Genomic DNA, 16,591 nt, shown 5'->3' with positions numbered 1-16,591 from the left:
TTCAAGGAAAAATATGATTTATGTAGCAAAAAATATATTAAGGAAACTTCACTGGGATGAGTTTAGTCCATTAAACAATTAGCATGTTATTTTTGTTCCTTACTTTGTTAAATACTTAATAATTTACTAAGTATGTGCAGTATATTTACTCATCTGGCTATGTGTGTTTCCGTCTATTTATTTGTGTTTTTTAACTTTCTATTATAAAATCTGTAGAGCCAAGTCATTTTTCTTCTTGTGTTGTACTTGCTCTTATAGTATTTTATGGGGTTATGCACACAAGGAGCAAGTTTTGTTATTGGAGATTGTTAACTGGGTTTGTGAGCGCCTTCAGGATGCAGGGTGTGTGGTATCCACCTTGCTCTTAACAAATGCATCTTGGATTAGTATGTGCTGGTTAACCTACCTTAAAGCTTACATAAATTTTCTTTGTACATTTGAACCCATGACATTTATTGTCATACATAGGCTTTAATTTTTTTTTTTTTATTTGACAGAGATCAGAGATCACAAGTAGGCAGAGAGGCAGGCAGAGAGAGAAGAAGGAAAGCAGGCTCCCTGCTGAGCAGAGAGCCCGATTCGAGGCTTGATCCCAGGACCCTGGGATCATGACCTGAGCCAAAAGCAGAGGCTTTAACCCACTGAGCCACCCAGGCGCCCCCATACATAGGCTTTAAATTAGAAGTTTAACCCTCAAAAGCTGCTTTTTAAAAAAATACATTTTGACCATAACCTGGTAGTGTGTGACTATGTAAGTGGTAGTGGCACATGTGAGAAATTTCATTGTTTGAATATAGCTAAATTTTCTATATTTAGAATAACAAAATAATTATTTAATTGTAATTTTCAGCTCATTTGTGCTGCTTAGATATTAAAATAGAGTTCTCTGTATTAAAATGACAAAGACTGGGGTACCTGGGTTGCTCAGTCAGTTAAGCCTCTGACTCTTCATTTTATTCATCTCAGCTCAAGTCATGATCTCAGGGTCATGAGATGGAGCCTTAAGACCAGCTCCCATCCAGCAAGGAGTCCACTCGTCCCTCTCCCTCTGCCTAAACCCCTCACCTTCTGCCCCTCCCCCAGCTCACAGGCATATGGGCCCCTGTGCTGCTCTTACTCTCTCTCTTTCTCTCAAATAAATCTTTAAAATGATGGCGAAGAAGAACTGTTTTCTAGTGGATATCTTTATCTAAAAAAATAGCACGCAAAGCAAGACTTAAAGGAATAGCCACACTGAGGTACAGTTATGTGGTTTTTGTACTAATCTATTAATCACTGCTTAAACTTCCCTACTCACTCCAGATTAAGCCATCCATTGTATTCATACAAGGATTTAAGGCTTGTATGCAGCTCAGCTCCAGGTGTTCTTTAACACTTAGCTTCAGGTGTTCTTGCAAGAGGATTTTTATTTTAAACTACCATGAGAAGTTCTCTTTACCTAGTTAAAATCATTTGCTTTGGATTCAGATAGATGTAGTTTTTTTTTTTTTTAATTAACATATAATGTATTTCTTTTTTCAAGGGTACAGGTCTCTAATTCATCGGTCTTACACAATTCACAGCACTCACCATAGCACATACCATTCCCAGTGTCCATCACCCAGCCATCCCATCCTTCCCCCCCCCTCCTCCCCTCCAGCAACCCTGTTTCCTGAGATTAAGAGTCTCTTATGGTTTGTCTCCCTCTCCGGTTTCATCTTGTTTCATTTTTTCCTCCCTTCCCCTATGATCCTCTATCTTGTTTCTGATGCAGTTTTAACAACCACTTTTGTCAGTTTTCTTGATCTCATGATCTTTTCTCCTAAAATCACCAGATTTCATCAGCCTGTTAAGAGAAAGAATTGTAATATTTTATAAAGAATGTTGAACATTGTGTTTGCCATTAGTAAGAGCTCAATGAATAATAATTATCATAACTGTATTACTATTCAATCAGATTTCTCTTTGTGTCATGCATTTGAATCAGTAACTTGCATCTCTTTAAGATTATCCTAAATGCACTTCTCTTTTCTTGTACACTTCCTTCGGGGATGAAGCTGAGTTTTGTTTTGGATTACTTGCTATTAATTCTATAGAATGTTCTTGGTTTGTTTTATTTATTTATGCTTCATGATAAATTCTCTGAGGTCTTTGGGTTTTTTCAGAGGATATTTTTTTCATTCTCTTGTCAAATTAGAAAAAGAAAATTACTATTTCTTCCATCCGATGCATAGCAGTGTGAGTTCTCCGCAGTTTTCTTTCCCTTTGGAAATAGCAAGTGAAAAGCTACAGAGCTTTGCTACCATTTTTTTCCACTTTAAAAACTGTGGTAAAATACTTGTAACATATTTGCCATCTTAACCATTTTTAAGTGGCAGACATATTGTTGTGCTACCAACACCACCATTCATCTCCAGAACTCTTTTCATCTTGAAAAACTGTACCTCTCTACCAGTTAAGCAATAGCTTCCCATTCCCCTCTCCCCCTAGCTTCTGGAAACCAACCATTTTATGATTTTGAATACTCTATGTACCTTACATGAGGGGAGTCATACAGTATTTATCTTTTTGTGATTGGCTTATTTCACTTAGCATAATATCCTTAAGGTTCATCCATGATGTAACATATGTGAGAATATCCTTCCTTTTTAAGGCTGAATAAGATTGCATTATATGCATGTACCAAATTTAGCTTATCCATTCATCCATCCATGGACACTTAGGTTGCTTCTTTGTTTTTGTTATTGTGAATAATGATGCTATGAACATGAGTATACAAATCTCTCTTTGAGATCTGGCTTTCCATGCTGGATCATATGGTAATTTTATTTTTAATTTTTTGAGGAACTGATGTGCTGTTTTCCACAGTAGTTGTAACATTTTGTCTTCCCACCAGCAGTGTACAGGGGTTCTAATTTCTCCACATCCTTGTCAACACTATTTTCTTTTCTGTTCTGTTCTCTTTTCTTCTTTCTTCCTTCCTTTCTTTCTTTCATTCATTCTTTCTCTCTCTCTCTCTCCCTCCTCCCTCCCTCCCTCCCTTCCTTCCTTCCTCTTATCTTTCTCTTTTTCTTTTTGTTTCTTTTTTCCCCTCCCTCCCTTCCTTTCTTTCTTTCTTCCTCCCTCCCTCCACCCACCCATTTTCCTTCCTTCCTTCCTTCCTTCCTTCCTTCCTTCCTTTTTCTCTTTTTCTCTTTCTTTCTTATAGCCATCCTAATGGATGTAAAGTGGTATCTTATCATCTTGATTTGCATTTCCTTAATGATTAATGATGTTAAACATCTTTTTCATGTGTTGGCTTTTTTTTTTTTTTAAAGAATTTATTTATTTAGTTGTCAGAGAGAGAGAGCACAGGCAGACAGAGTGGCAGAGGGAGAAGCAGACTCCCTGCGGAGCAAGGAGCCCGATGTGGGACTTGATCCCAGGATGCTGGGATCATGACCTGAGCCGAAGGCAGCTGCTTAACCAACTGAGCCACCCAGGCGTCCCATGTGTTGGCATTTTTATATATTCTTTTGAGAAATGTCTATTCAAGCCCTTTGCCTATTTTTCAACCAGGTTGTTTGTTTTTTTATTGTTGAGTTTTAAGTGTTCTTTATGTATTTTAGATATTAATCCCTTATCAGGTACATAATTTGCAAATATTTTCTCTCATTCAGAGAGAATGAGTACTTTTTTTACTCTGTTGATTGTACCTTTTGATGCATAAATTTTAATTTTTTTTCCATGAAGTTCAGTTTGTCTACTTTTTCTTTTATTGCGTTTGGTGTCTTATACAAGAAATCACTGCCAAATCCAATATTGTGAAGGTTTTATCTTGTGTTTTCTTCTAAGAGTTTTATAGTTTTAGATCTTGCATCTATAAGTCTTGGATCCATTTTGAGTTAATTTTTGTATATGGTATTAGGTAAGGGTCCAGCCTCATTCTTTTGTGTATGGATATCCAGGTTTCCTAGCATCTTTGATTGAAAAAACTATTTTTTCCTCATAGAATGAGGAGAAGTTACTCTATATACTATCTGTCTTCTTAAATCTATTGAGACTTAACTTGTGGCCTAATATATGATCTATACTGGAAAATGTCCCATGTGCACTTGAGAAGAAAGCATATTTTTTGTGGTTGAGCAGAGAGTTCTGTGTATGCTATTACCCCATAACTGTTTTTTGTATTACTAACACAAGTGATGTGATAGTTTTTTATATCTCAGACATTCACATTCTTACTCCCAGCAAATACCTAAAATATTTTATGTACTTTGCTCTCTTTGTAGTGACTGTATAACATATCTTCTCCTGCCTTTTCCTCCTCCCCATTATCTCCTGCATCTACACACTTTCCTTTCCCCATTACTCAGATTTAAAAAGGTTGGTTCCTCTAAGGACCTTTAAGTGATTTGTTCATAATAACCAATGATATCACCCATTCAACCAATAATTTATTGTGTGCTCACTGTCAGGGCCATTTTATGGAGAGAATTCAGTCTGCACCATATTACATAAAATGGATGCTATTATTTTGCCTTTATTTGATGCTAAAAATTCTATAATGTATTAATATACATTGTTTTGCTTTTAAAGCAATAGAACTACTAAATAGGCTAAAGAGGTCATGATTCTTACCACTGTTTAATTTAACTCATTTAAACGATTTAAATTTTCCCACTTCCCTTGAAACTCATAGGAAGACAGTTTTGTCCTGAAAATATGACACTCTTATCTTTTGATAAGGATGTTAAAAGCAACCAGTCTGATGTACTCAGGGTTGGATAGCATGCCCTAATTTTTATTGACTAGTGACCTCTAAAACATATTACATTTGAGTCCACTTAATGCCAAGTCACCTGATGAAAGCACATTTCTTTCTACCAAATTATTTTGTACTAATTCAGTACAATTTTGCCCATTTAATATCAATTGACACTAAACGATTTCCTGTGCAATGTCAATTGAAAATCACTGATTTCCTGCTAATACAGCACTTAGTGTCAATTTCTGTGTGCAGCAAAAGCATTTTTTCAATTAACTACACCATATAATTTTTTGTTTTTAGTTGTTTGCATGGCCTCTCTGATAATAGTTTTGTGAAACAAAGACATAAGAAGGAGAAAAAGATGACTTTCTTCCTTGGCATTAAATAATTTAAATCTAATGATTTTATTTTTAGTCTCTAGGAGGTCAAATAGCTCATTGGAAAACTTTAGAATATATCAGACAATGTGGTAGTAAACGGACATAAGCTGTAAATAAGATTGTGAATTTTGGGGTATTGTATATATTAAGCTATATGTAAAAAAATGTTTTAACTAATAAAAAAAAATCCTCACTAGTACATCTTCTCATGATTTAGCTCAGGAAGACCTACTACTGAATACTTATTAGTGAAAATTATTCTTTTTATTGCAGAGACATAAACTAATTTAAATACTCTCATATATTCTTACTAGAAAAATGAGGTGACATTACCTCCTCTAATTCATGAGATCTGGGAAATCTTTGTGGCCTGGCACAGCTAGGAGAAAGCATAGCTGAAACTGTTCTCACTAGGTAGTATCAGGTTTCCTCAGTAAGTCTATGTATTTCTGTAATTCTCAGTGTATATCCACTATTCTGAATGGTACTAGGTGAAGGAAGAAATTAGAGTTGACTCTTCCTATCCTAGGGAATTAGGTAAGCATATACTTAAAAACATAGAAAATCATTCAAAGCTATAAATAAAATAAGTATATATTAGATGTTTATTAAAGTACTAAGCTACTTAGCTAAATGTATTATAGGATACCTAACTACAATAAGGCATGGCCTCTTCCTATAACAGAGCTCAAGATTTGATGAAAAAGAAAAGATTCATAAATGAGAAATAATTAAGTAACAATAAACTTTAGGTGATAAATTGTGGGACACAGTTTGTAAGTAGCATATATCTTTAGATTTTTGAAATGATCAATATATACCTGGGATACTCTAGGGTGAATCATTTAGTTGTAGCCTGAAGGAAGCTTCTGGTATATCTTGGAAAGATGTATAGAATGAATTCTCATTAAATAGCTCTATTTTTTTTTTTCTTTCAGCCTTCTTAATACTGTTTGTTCCTTCTTAAACTGTTTAAGCTTCCTGTTGACATTAGCTGTGTTTTGGAATATTCCTGATTAGAGGAGATTTCATCAATAAAAATTGATTTCCAAATCAATTTTTTAATGTGACCCACATGATGGATATAGTAACAAGCATTAATGATGCAGAGAGAGTAGAATATAGTTTTTTTTTTTAATTCTCTTGAGGAACTTTAATCATATAGAGTGACATATATAAACACAATATTAATATTATAGGACACTAATTTAATGGTGTGCAACATCGTGCTCTGAGCAAAGAAAGAAAGGGCACCTATTGTATCCTGATAATTCAGGCAGAAGTTCTTGATGTCTGAAAAGATGTGATGTCTGAAATGATCCTTGAAAAATGAATATGAGATGACTGGACAATGAGAGAGAAAAGATCTCTTTGGTCAGGGGGAACTGCAAGAGTAAAACTATGGAGGTTATAAACAACATAGTGGGGGGGACAGCCATTATACCCAAATGTACAAATATTTTACAAAGCTGGGATCATAATGTATATACTGTTTTATAATGCTTTCTTCATTTAATAGTATATGCTGATCATGTTTCTCAGGTCCTTAATTATTTTTTATAAAACATTTAAAGACTGGTACATGGTATTCTGTCCTATGTTTCAAATGATTTTCCTGAATTTGTTTGCCTTTAATTTTTGTTTTTGCTTTGTAGACCTTTTCTTTGTTTTATGTGTTCAAATCTACTATTTAAAAAAATCTATTACATTTTTTCTTTATGGCTTCTGCCTTTGTTTTTATGCTTAGAAAGACCTTCTCCAACTTAGATTAAAATTTTTCCTATATTTGCTTCTAGTTCTTTTATGGTTCCATTGTTTACATATAACTCTTTAAGCCATCTGGAATTTTATTTTGATATACAGTGTAAGATAGGCTCTAAATTTACTCTGTTCTAAATATTTAACCAGTTGTCCCAGCACCATCAATTGAAAAATCTCTGTTTTCCTCGTTGATTTGATATGCATTATTTATCATATGCTAAATACTTAATTTACAAATGGATTTGTTTCATGCCTTCTATTCGATTTCCAGCCTTTCTGTTTTTTCTCTTAAGTTCTATCAGTTTCTCTATTCTTTATTTGGACTATGCTATTTTAATTGTTGTGGCTTTTACAGTACAGCTTAAACCTATTAATGAGAGTTTCCTTTTATTATTTTTCATTTTAAAAGATTACTAACTATTCTTATCTGGTTGATCTTTCATAAGAACTTTAGAATGATTTAATCAAGCTCCCTCTGTCTCCTTGACATAGAAGCTTGTCAGGTGGAAATATTGGGATCCAAAACTTTATATGATGGGTCCAGTAAAGTTCTATATAACTATATATTAACCTGGAAAGAAATGCATGCATTTGACAACAGGTGTTTGTTGTTGTTGTTTTTTTGCTATTGTTACTGTTGCTTTTCATTTTCTATATTTTCCTTTTTAAAAATCCACATTTTTTTAAATCAAAAGAGTAAATCCTCTGAGGGGCCTGTAGGTAGTACACCTGGGTAAGTGTTGGACTCTTCGTTTTGACTAATGCTGTGATCTCAGGGTCCTGAGATGGAGCACTGCGTTGTGCTTTGAACTCAGTGGGGATTTTGCTAAAGTTTCTCTCTCCCTCTGCCCCTCCCTGTGTGTGCTCTCTCTCTCTCTCTCTCTCAAATAAACAAATAAATCTTAAAAAAAAATAAGTCCTTTGAATTCATTTTGTTTATTCAATGAACAGAGGTGAGAAGAGGAAGGAGAGCTGTTGCTAAAGAGAAGCACTGGGTCAAGGGAGATTTGTATAGAGTGAAGGTGACTTAACATGTTCTGAAAGCAAAGAGCCAGTGGAGAAGATGTTGAAGATTAGGGGAAAGAAGTGATGATTAATAGAACAAAGTCCTGGAGACTTTAGGAGATTACAAAAGTCAAGTATACAAGTGGAAGTGGTGGCCTCAAATAGAATGATAGTGATTGTGGGTTGGAAGATAAATAAATGAAATTATGATATCCATTGATTGCATCTGATTATCACAATAGCTCTGTAATATAGGTATCATTGATCTACAGGTGGGAAATTTGAGTTATAAAGATATAGGTGAAAACAATTAATTTTCAGAAAACTTTGGTGAGATGAGATCTGGGATTTGTGCAGTTGAGGTAAGTGAGGCATTTATACATTATAGATGAAATGATTTCAAACTACTAGGAGTAATTTGGGATAGATTATCAGTAAGTGCAGTACAGTGAACATGCAGAAAGTGGATGAGGGGGAATTGTCTTAAATAATCCTCATCAAAATGGACCTTATTTAACTTACTTTAGTTTTGTTCATTTCTAAATTTCTTGCATTGTCCCCCAAAATGTTGAAAATTGGTTATTTATTAAACTTTCCATAGAGCCTTGAAATCTGCAAAAATATTAATTCCTTCATCTTCCGTATCTCTCTTAAATGTCTCTAGATATTTAGATATACTCCTGACTTTGCAACATTCATTTACATTAATGTGTTTTTCTATTCATATAATCTTCAACCTACCCAGCTAAATTCTATTAAGCCACTTATTTTGGGTTAGTCATTTTGTTAGTATTGGGGACACAAATATAAAAGAGGTTCCTATTATTTATGCAGACTTTTCAATTATGAAATTGCAGAATCTATAAAATTTCATGTCATATAAGAATTGTGATATATTTATGCAAGTATTCACATATATATCAAGCCTGGAAACAAACATAGAGTTTATTCTGATTTAAACCCTTCATTTTATAGGGGAGGAAACCCAGGTTCATAGATATTAACTATTTTTCCTATAGATGTTATATCAAATAATCCCTGTTTTTCTCAGTAGATGCAATTTTGATTTTGTGATTCCATTAATTTTTTTCTTGATATATCTAAATATGTCTAATCTTGCTCTCTTTCTGTTATTGCAGAATCATGTATTTGTAATTAGAAAACAATCCTAGGTTATTTTTATGTATCTGATGTAAATGCTCATAATAACATCAAAGAATAAGGGCAACTTTGATAATTACAATCTGTACTTTAGTAACAGTAGTTTCTAATAGTAACTACTACTACTACTAATAGTAGTAATCAGATTCAATTATATTTCTTAAGTGAACAAGTATATAGCATGCTGTGTTGTTTAAAAAATAATAATGTCAGTGCTATATAAAGGGAAGTTTCATGTAGAAGAGTTAACCTCTTGCTGTTGTGATTGAAGTGTATGAGAAAGTTCTTCCTAAATTTTTTCTCCTAACAACTTTCTGTACAGTTCTTGTAATCCCCACTATTTAGCAACCAGTTTTTTTCAAATGGAGTGACTTATTAAAATGCAAGAGATATGATGTACATGCTTTACTCATTTAATATCCAGTGTGAGTTAATTTGTGAGATTGTTTTCCCAAGACACCTGTCCAAGGTGTACCTTGTGGGAAAATGGGCTTCACCAAAAGTTAAGTTTTAACAAGGAGAACAGAGAGGTGGGTTGCAAGTACAGGGAAAATCCAAGAAATAAGACAGAGGACCTTGGGGGTGCCTGGATGGCTCAGTGGGTCAGGCCTCTGCCTTCGACTCAGGTCATGATCTCAGGGTCCTAGGGTTGAGCCCTGTGTCTGGTTCTCTGCTCAGTGGGAAACATGCTTCCCCGCCCCGCCCCCCGCCCCCCCCGCCTGCCTCTCTGCCTACTTGTGATCTCTGTCTGTAAAATGAATAAATAAAATCTTAAAAAAAAAAATGAGGACTCTGACTAGCCAGATGCATAATGAGGATAGCAAGCTGTTCCTGCTTTCATTAAGGGCCTTATCAAATTATTATATTGCAGTTCCGTTCCTGCCTCTGCACCTAAGTGTAAGCTTCTCTATGTCAGAGAAGGCCTAATCAATAGCACCTACCACAGTTCCTGGCAAATAGTTAGGGTTCAGCAAATATTTATCAAATGAATAAAAGAAAAAAAGGGATCTAGGACATCAGGTTTATTACAAGAAAGAAACAGGGAGGGTCTGAAGACCATCAAGCCCATATTTTTGCCTTGACTCATATTGCTTTCTGGCAACAGTAGTCCTCTGATTTAGTCCTACAAGAAGTGGAGAGCTACAGAAGCTTTCTCTGTACTCTAAATCAGTGCAGCATAGTTAGGAAATAGAGTGTAGTTAACAAATATAAATGACTTGGTTTCTCCAAAAAAATAATTTAATAAAATATGTTTATTTCCAAACTACTAGTCATTTAATATTTGACTCAGAAGGGAGAGAGAACTTGGATTCATTTTTAAAATCCTAATTGACCGTGTATGGTTGAACTGGCAATGCTTAGAAATACTACTTAGTAATGTTCTGTTGAAAATAATATTTGCCTTTTTAATTGTCATTTTCACCCTCTCTGGGTCCATCAGCAGTGTCATGTAAAATTAGGAAGGAGAGAAAGGAAAGGGAGAGAGGAAAAAAAGTGTAAAATTTGGATATGGTGCAAAGAAATGAAATGAGAGAGAAGAAAAAAGGAATGAAAGAAGTACAAAGAGAAGGAGTTGTCAGGAACTCCATACTGTAAAAGCTTACCCAAGTTTGAGTTTGTCTGTGGGAAGTATTTTCAAACATCAGGTGAAAAATGCTTTTTCCTCCTTTTCTGCATTGCTATCTCCTATTTCCCTCCCTCCTTTCCTCCCTCCCTCCCTTCCTTCTTTCCGTCCTCCCTCACTTCCTTCCTTCCTTGCTTCTTTCCTTCCTCCCCCCCCCTTCCTTCCTTCCTCTCTCTTTTTCCCTCTCTCTGTCTAGGAAGCAGGGTATATATATTTCATTAGAAGACAGCTATTGGGGGGTTTAAATGGCAAGACCTGACACTAACTCTCAGAAAACAAGTTTCTGTATAGTATAATAAGCCCTTGGGCTTGTGCTTCTTTTCTTTTTTCAGTTTTATATATTAATAAAGGAAAGACAAAAAAAGAAGAGTGTCTTTCATTTGCCACAGTCTCCTTCCTTGGGCTCCATTTCTTTCTTTGTTCAGAGATGAGGACCTGACAAAGACCTGACCTCAAGACCTGACAAAACTCTACTTCTCTATCTCTGTGCTTGAGTGGGAGTTACCATGATCTCCAGATGGGACCATTGAATTATGCCCATTTATTTCTCTATCTCTGTGTGTTCTTCTCACACAGAACACAGCCAGTTTTTCTTTTACCCTATTGTAAAGGGTATAATATTTCTTGAACTGAGGGACACAATTTACAAGGTAATTCCAAAATGAGATTTTAATTTGCTTGTCATTTTCATGGAAGATTTCTCTAAATTTTTGGCAAGAGATATTTGGTTATAATTGTCACATTTATCTGTCTTTATTTCAAGGATCTCCATGGTACTGAAATTTCTGTTTAAAGAATTTGAAGAATGTTCAATTATATATAGCCCATGCAGTGTATTTACTTATCCCCCCTCTATTGTGTCAGCTATTCCTTTCCAAATGTTAAACAAGCTTGCTAAAAACTCAGTCTCTCTCTCTCTCTCTCTCTCTCTCTCTCTGTGTGTGTGTGTGTATGTGTGTGTGTTTAGCAGAAACAGAGGGAAGTGGGCAGTCATTGCATTTGAACCAATAGGCACATTTCTAAGGAAGGGTTTTATTCTGAAGAATTTGTTTTTTATTCTACCCTTTTAATATGTTTTTAAAAGGTTTACTACAATGTTGTTAAAACTAATTTAAATAGAAATTTCTACCTTTTAGATTTATCTTTTGTTGTAATCACTTGGGCATGAGTTACTGTCTTAACTTTTGAATGACCCCAAATATTTTATGAGTCAAAAATTGAAACATTTTTCATTGTTATCTCAGAAATGATACATGTTTTAAAGCCAAAAAGTTCATATCCGACTGTATATTTAGTTGCTATCACTATTTTAAACTTGGGATGGTCATCGTTTTTAAATAGGTATTCATAAAGAACCAAGATTTATTGCAACCTACCTCATTTCATGTGCTTAACATGCCTGAACATCTCTTTGCATTAATATAATTAGCTCCTATTTATAGAAGATGAAATTGAGGCTCACAGAGAGTAGTTAACAACTAAGGTGACTCAAGACCTGACAAAACTCTGTCTACTTCTCTATCTCAGTGCTTTAGTGGGAGTTACCATGATCTCCAAATGGGACCATTGAATTAGTCTTCCTAACTTGCTTCTTCACTGACTGTGTTGCTGCCTTCAACCACTCTGCATGAAAAGCACATCTATTCTTGGATTGTGCCCATGAATTCCAGTGGCTTCCCATTTCACTCAGAGTAACATTCTTTATGGTCTCTCTCCATTTCTCTTTAACCTCATCTCAAATCCACTGTCCTTTTAGTTCAGGACATTCTAGCCACACTGATGTCCTTTTTGTTCCTAGACAATGGCAAGTGCTTTTCTTCTTTAGAGCATTCATACATGCTGTTCCCTGTTCTGGCCTTCTGCATCATCATATTCTTTTCATTCTTGAAGTCTTAACTAAAATATCACCACTTAAAAGAGAAATCCTCTCCGCCTTGCCTGGATTTAGTTATTGTTAGAGGACCTTCTTAATTTGTAATTCACTGTTTTGTTGGTTTACCATCTATTCTTCCATCTTCCCCACAGTACGCTGAAATCTTTCTCGGGACAGAAATAGTCTGTTTTATTTGTTACTCTTATACAGTGTTCAGCACTGTAGGCACGCAGTAAATATTTTCTGGATGAAGAAATGACCAACTAAATAAATAAATAGATAAATGATAAATATGTTTTCATGTTAATTAGATTTGTAGTCATAAAATGTATCCACTTATCAATATATATAATATTCTTTACCATTTTGTGTATTTTTGTTGTCCTTGAGTAGTTTGGAATATATGAAATTATGGCACTTCTTTTTTTTTTTAACTTTTGCATATTTTTCCTTACTAAGAACATGTCATCTTCCTGCTTAGCCAACCCAAAATATATTGTAGCTTTATGTTTTAGAAAAATGTCTCAAAGAATCATAAAATCATAGTGTCATGGAGGTGAAGGGCCTCTTCAACCCCATCTATTCCTATTACCCTGCTGGGGCCTGAGTCTCCTCTACAAGTCCTCCACCAAGTGGTCATAGGGACTGTGCTTGGACAAAACCAGGTCCAAGGAACTAAACACCTCACAAGGAAACCTGTTTAAATCTTAATGTGTTTTGGTAGTCTGACATTTATGTTTAAAGTTATAGGTATTAAATCATTCCAAGTTTCTCCTATTGGATTTTCACTATTTATGCCCTTAAATTAGTTTGAATTTTTTTTCAGTTTAATGTAATTTTGTTGTTTCTTTTTATTTAGAAACTCAATTAAGGTGAGTTTTCCCCTGAACTAATGTAGCAATATTAGAAAATTTATTTTTGATTCAGTCTTTTAGATTATTAGTAAACTTAATGATAAGAGTAGGAGTATTTGGAAATTTTCTGCGAAATATTTCCATTTATATTTGTTTCCATCTCTCATTGTGCCAATTCTGTTCTTTCAGCCAGTCATTGCATTTATATCAGAATTGCTTTAATGTTTTAAGTAAATTTTTGAGATAAATTTGTGTTCTTCTTGCTTCCTCTGAAAAACAGGTCCATTTTATTGATAAAAGTAAGTGAAATATCATTTCTGACTTCAGCCTCTTCTTGAGATATTTTTTCCCATATGTGCTCCATCATTTAGTTTACCAAATAACGCCTACTAAATTTGAATAATGGAGTGATACTATTTTCTGAAATCAAAAAAAAAGAAAAAAAGAGAGAGAGAGAGAGAGAAAAGGTAAAGAAAAAGGAAAGAAAAGAAAATTAGGGAATATTTTAAATAAAGTGTGCTGTGTGTGTTCTGAATGCCACGACACTTTCATTTGCCCAGACCCTCCTAACTCACAATTAGCTGCAGAGTAAATACTTTACAACACTTGCTATTCTAATACTTATCCCTTTTTATCAATTCCATACTGAACCTTTCCTTCCTTATTAGCTCTTTCTTCTTAGCATATAAACTTGTGCAAGTATCTCTCTCATCAAATATAAAAACAAACAAACAACAAGATAAGAAGGAAAGCCTTTTTTTGAAGATTTGCTCTGTTACCACTTTCTTCTCTTTCATTTCTATTCAAAACTTCAGGAAAGAATTTTTACTTCTTCACCTCTCATCTTCTCTACAGCCCATAGAAAATTATTTCTGCCCTTGAAATATAATTTAAAGTATTACCACAAAGATTATAAGTCATGAAATTGTCAAATCCAATAGAATATATTTAGTCTTGACCTTACTTTATTTCTCAGAGGTTTTTAATGCTTTTGACAACTCCTTTCTTTCGCAACTGTGTACTATTGGTTTCATGATACTTTTTGGTTTTCTCCTCTCCCTGCGTTCTCTTAAGTTTTCCTTTGCAGTTGTCTTCTTATTCCTGCCCCTGTGTTTCTTCCTCCTCCTCCTCACCCTCCTTCTCTTTCTTTTTTCTCTCCTTTTCCTTCTTTCTCTTCCTCTTCTTCATCTCCCATCTCTCTCCTCCTCCTCCCTCTTCCCTCTCTTGCTCTCACATCATACCTCTTCTTGGGTGATTATATTCACATCTTTTGTTTCAACTATTATCTTTATTATGATGACTTTCATATCTATAGCTCCAGCATATATGTCAGCCCCATCCTCCTTCTACAGACTTACACTAACACCTGGCCACTGGGTATTTTCAGCTAAATGTTCATTCCATAGGCACATCAAACTTAACATGTGTCAAACTGTAGATATTTATCTTCACTCTAAAATGTTTTATTTCTCCTGTCCTTTTCATCTCTTTGAATAGAACTATCATCCACCAAGGTGGTCTGGAAGAACCTGAGTTTGCCCTTTCCTTTATTTCCCTACAGTTGCCTTATAGATCTGTATGCTTGCAGTCAAGGGCAGAATCAGGGAAGAATGTATGACTCTATTAGAAGAAATTTGCCATCAACATCCCACCAATATTGGAAAAATAACCATGAAAATGCTCCTCATAATGAGTAGGTTAAATACAAAGGACAATCTTTGTAAGTAACATTGAATGTTTGAGAGGTGGAAGTGTCCTTGAACATTCTAAAAATCCCACACATTTATCTTACATATGGAGAAACAGTCCTAGAGAGGGAGATGACTATTTAAGATAAAGACAAGGTAATGAAAGAACATGGATTAAAGTCTAGATTCACTTATGTAATTTTTGCATCTTTTTAATATTAGAAATAACTAATTCCTCCTTACCTCCAATCTATGTGATGACAAACTTTTTTTTTAAAGATTTTATTTATTTATTTGACACAGAGAGAGAGATCACAAGCAGGCAGAGAGGCAGGCAGAGAGAGAGAGAGGAGGAAGCAGGCTCCCTGCCAAGAAGAGACCCCGATTCGGGGCTCGACCCCAGGACCCCGAGATCATGGCCCGAGCCGAAGACAAAGGCCTTAACCCACTAAGCCACCCAGGCGCCCCAAACATTTTTTTTTTGGTGGGGGATAAATCAAAGCTAAGAGTATAGGAGGCAGAGTCTAAACAAACAAACAAAAAAAATATGTATACATGTAAATGTAAATTTTTGTTGGTTGAATTTACCCTACATTATAAAATTTGAGAGTTCTATTAAATTACTCTCCAGAAAATTTACACTGCTCACTACACACCATGTATGATATCTGTTCCTATATGGTCACTAACTCTGAATATTATCCAGTTTTAAGAAGTTTGTCAGTCTGATAAAGGAAAATGATGTATCCGTAAGATTGAACATATTTTCATATGTTTCTTGCACACGTATATTTTTTTCAATGAACCATGTTTCCATATTCTTTGACTGCCTTTCTATGGGATTATTTATATTTTTCTTTTTTTAATTTTCTCAAGTTTCTTGGATTAGTTTTTCTTCTGGAACATACTCTTCAGATACATTTTTTCAGGTTACATATTTTTTTCTTGGGACTATTTTTAAATATTTGTTTCCTTTAATATGAAATACACAAATCACTGTATAGTTCTTAATTTATGTGTTGAAAAATTTTGTGGATAAACATTCTTTGGTGCTCTTCCTGCCCTATCTGAATCCAAACATGTTAATATATCTTCTGAACTTTTGATTGAGGACCAAAATTTTACTTTGACAGAGCCAGTCAGCCCAGGTGTTTATATTTTCCTATTCATCTATTCTCCCCCACCCACCCCCCGCCACTGTCTCATCCTTTTTCAGGCAGTGAGGACAAATTAGGTACAAATCATTGGACTTTGCTATTACAATTAAACTCTGTCTTAGCTTGAGCTGCAGTAAGAAAATGCCATACACAGGTTGCCTTATTAACAGAAATTTACTTCTGATTGTCCTAGAGGCTGAAAGTCTGTGATCATAGTGTTAGCAGGGTCAGATTCTGGTGAGAACCCTCTTCTGGGTTTCAGGTCGTTGACTTTTCATTGTATCCTCAGGTGGGGGAAGAGTACGCTGGCTCTCTGGCCTCATCTCATATGGGTACTGATCCCATTCATGAGGGTTGCA

The 16,591-nt window shown here is 34.8% G+C and overlaps 1 protein-coding gene across 4 annotated transcripts in view; it reads left to right on the top strand.

Moving 5' to 3' along the window:
- ZBTB20 (zinc finger and BTB domain containing 20) overlaps positions 1-16,591 on the top strand; it is a 770,594-nt gene that overhangs the window by 100,200 nt on the left and 653,803 nt on the right. The window lies entirely within an intron of this gene.

This window comes from Lontra canadensis, unplaced genomic scaffold, assembly GCF_010015895.1.
Source record: "Lontra canadensis isolate GAN:19392208 unplaced genomic scaffold, GSC_riverotter_1.0 scaffold6, whole genome shotgun sequence".
NCBI lineage: Eukaryota > Metazoa > Chordata > Mammalia > Carnivora > Mustelidae > Lontra > Lontra canadensis.
Note: the sequence above shows the minus strand (reverse complement) of the source record. Positions and strands in the feature narration are given on the sequence as shown.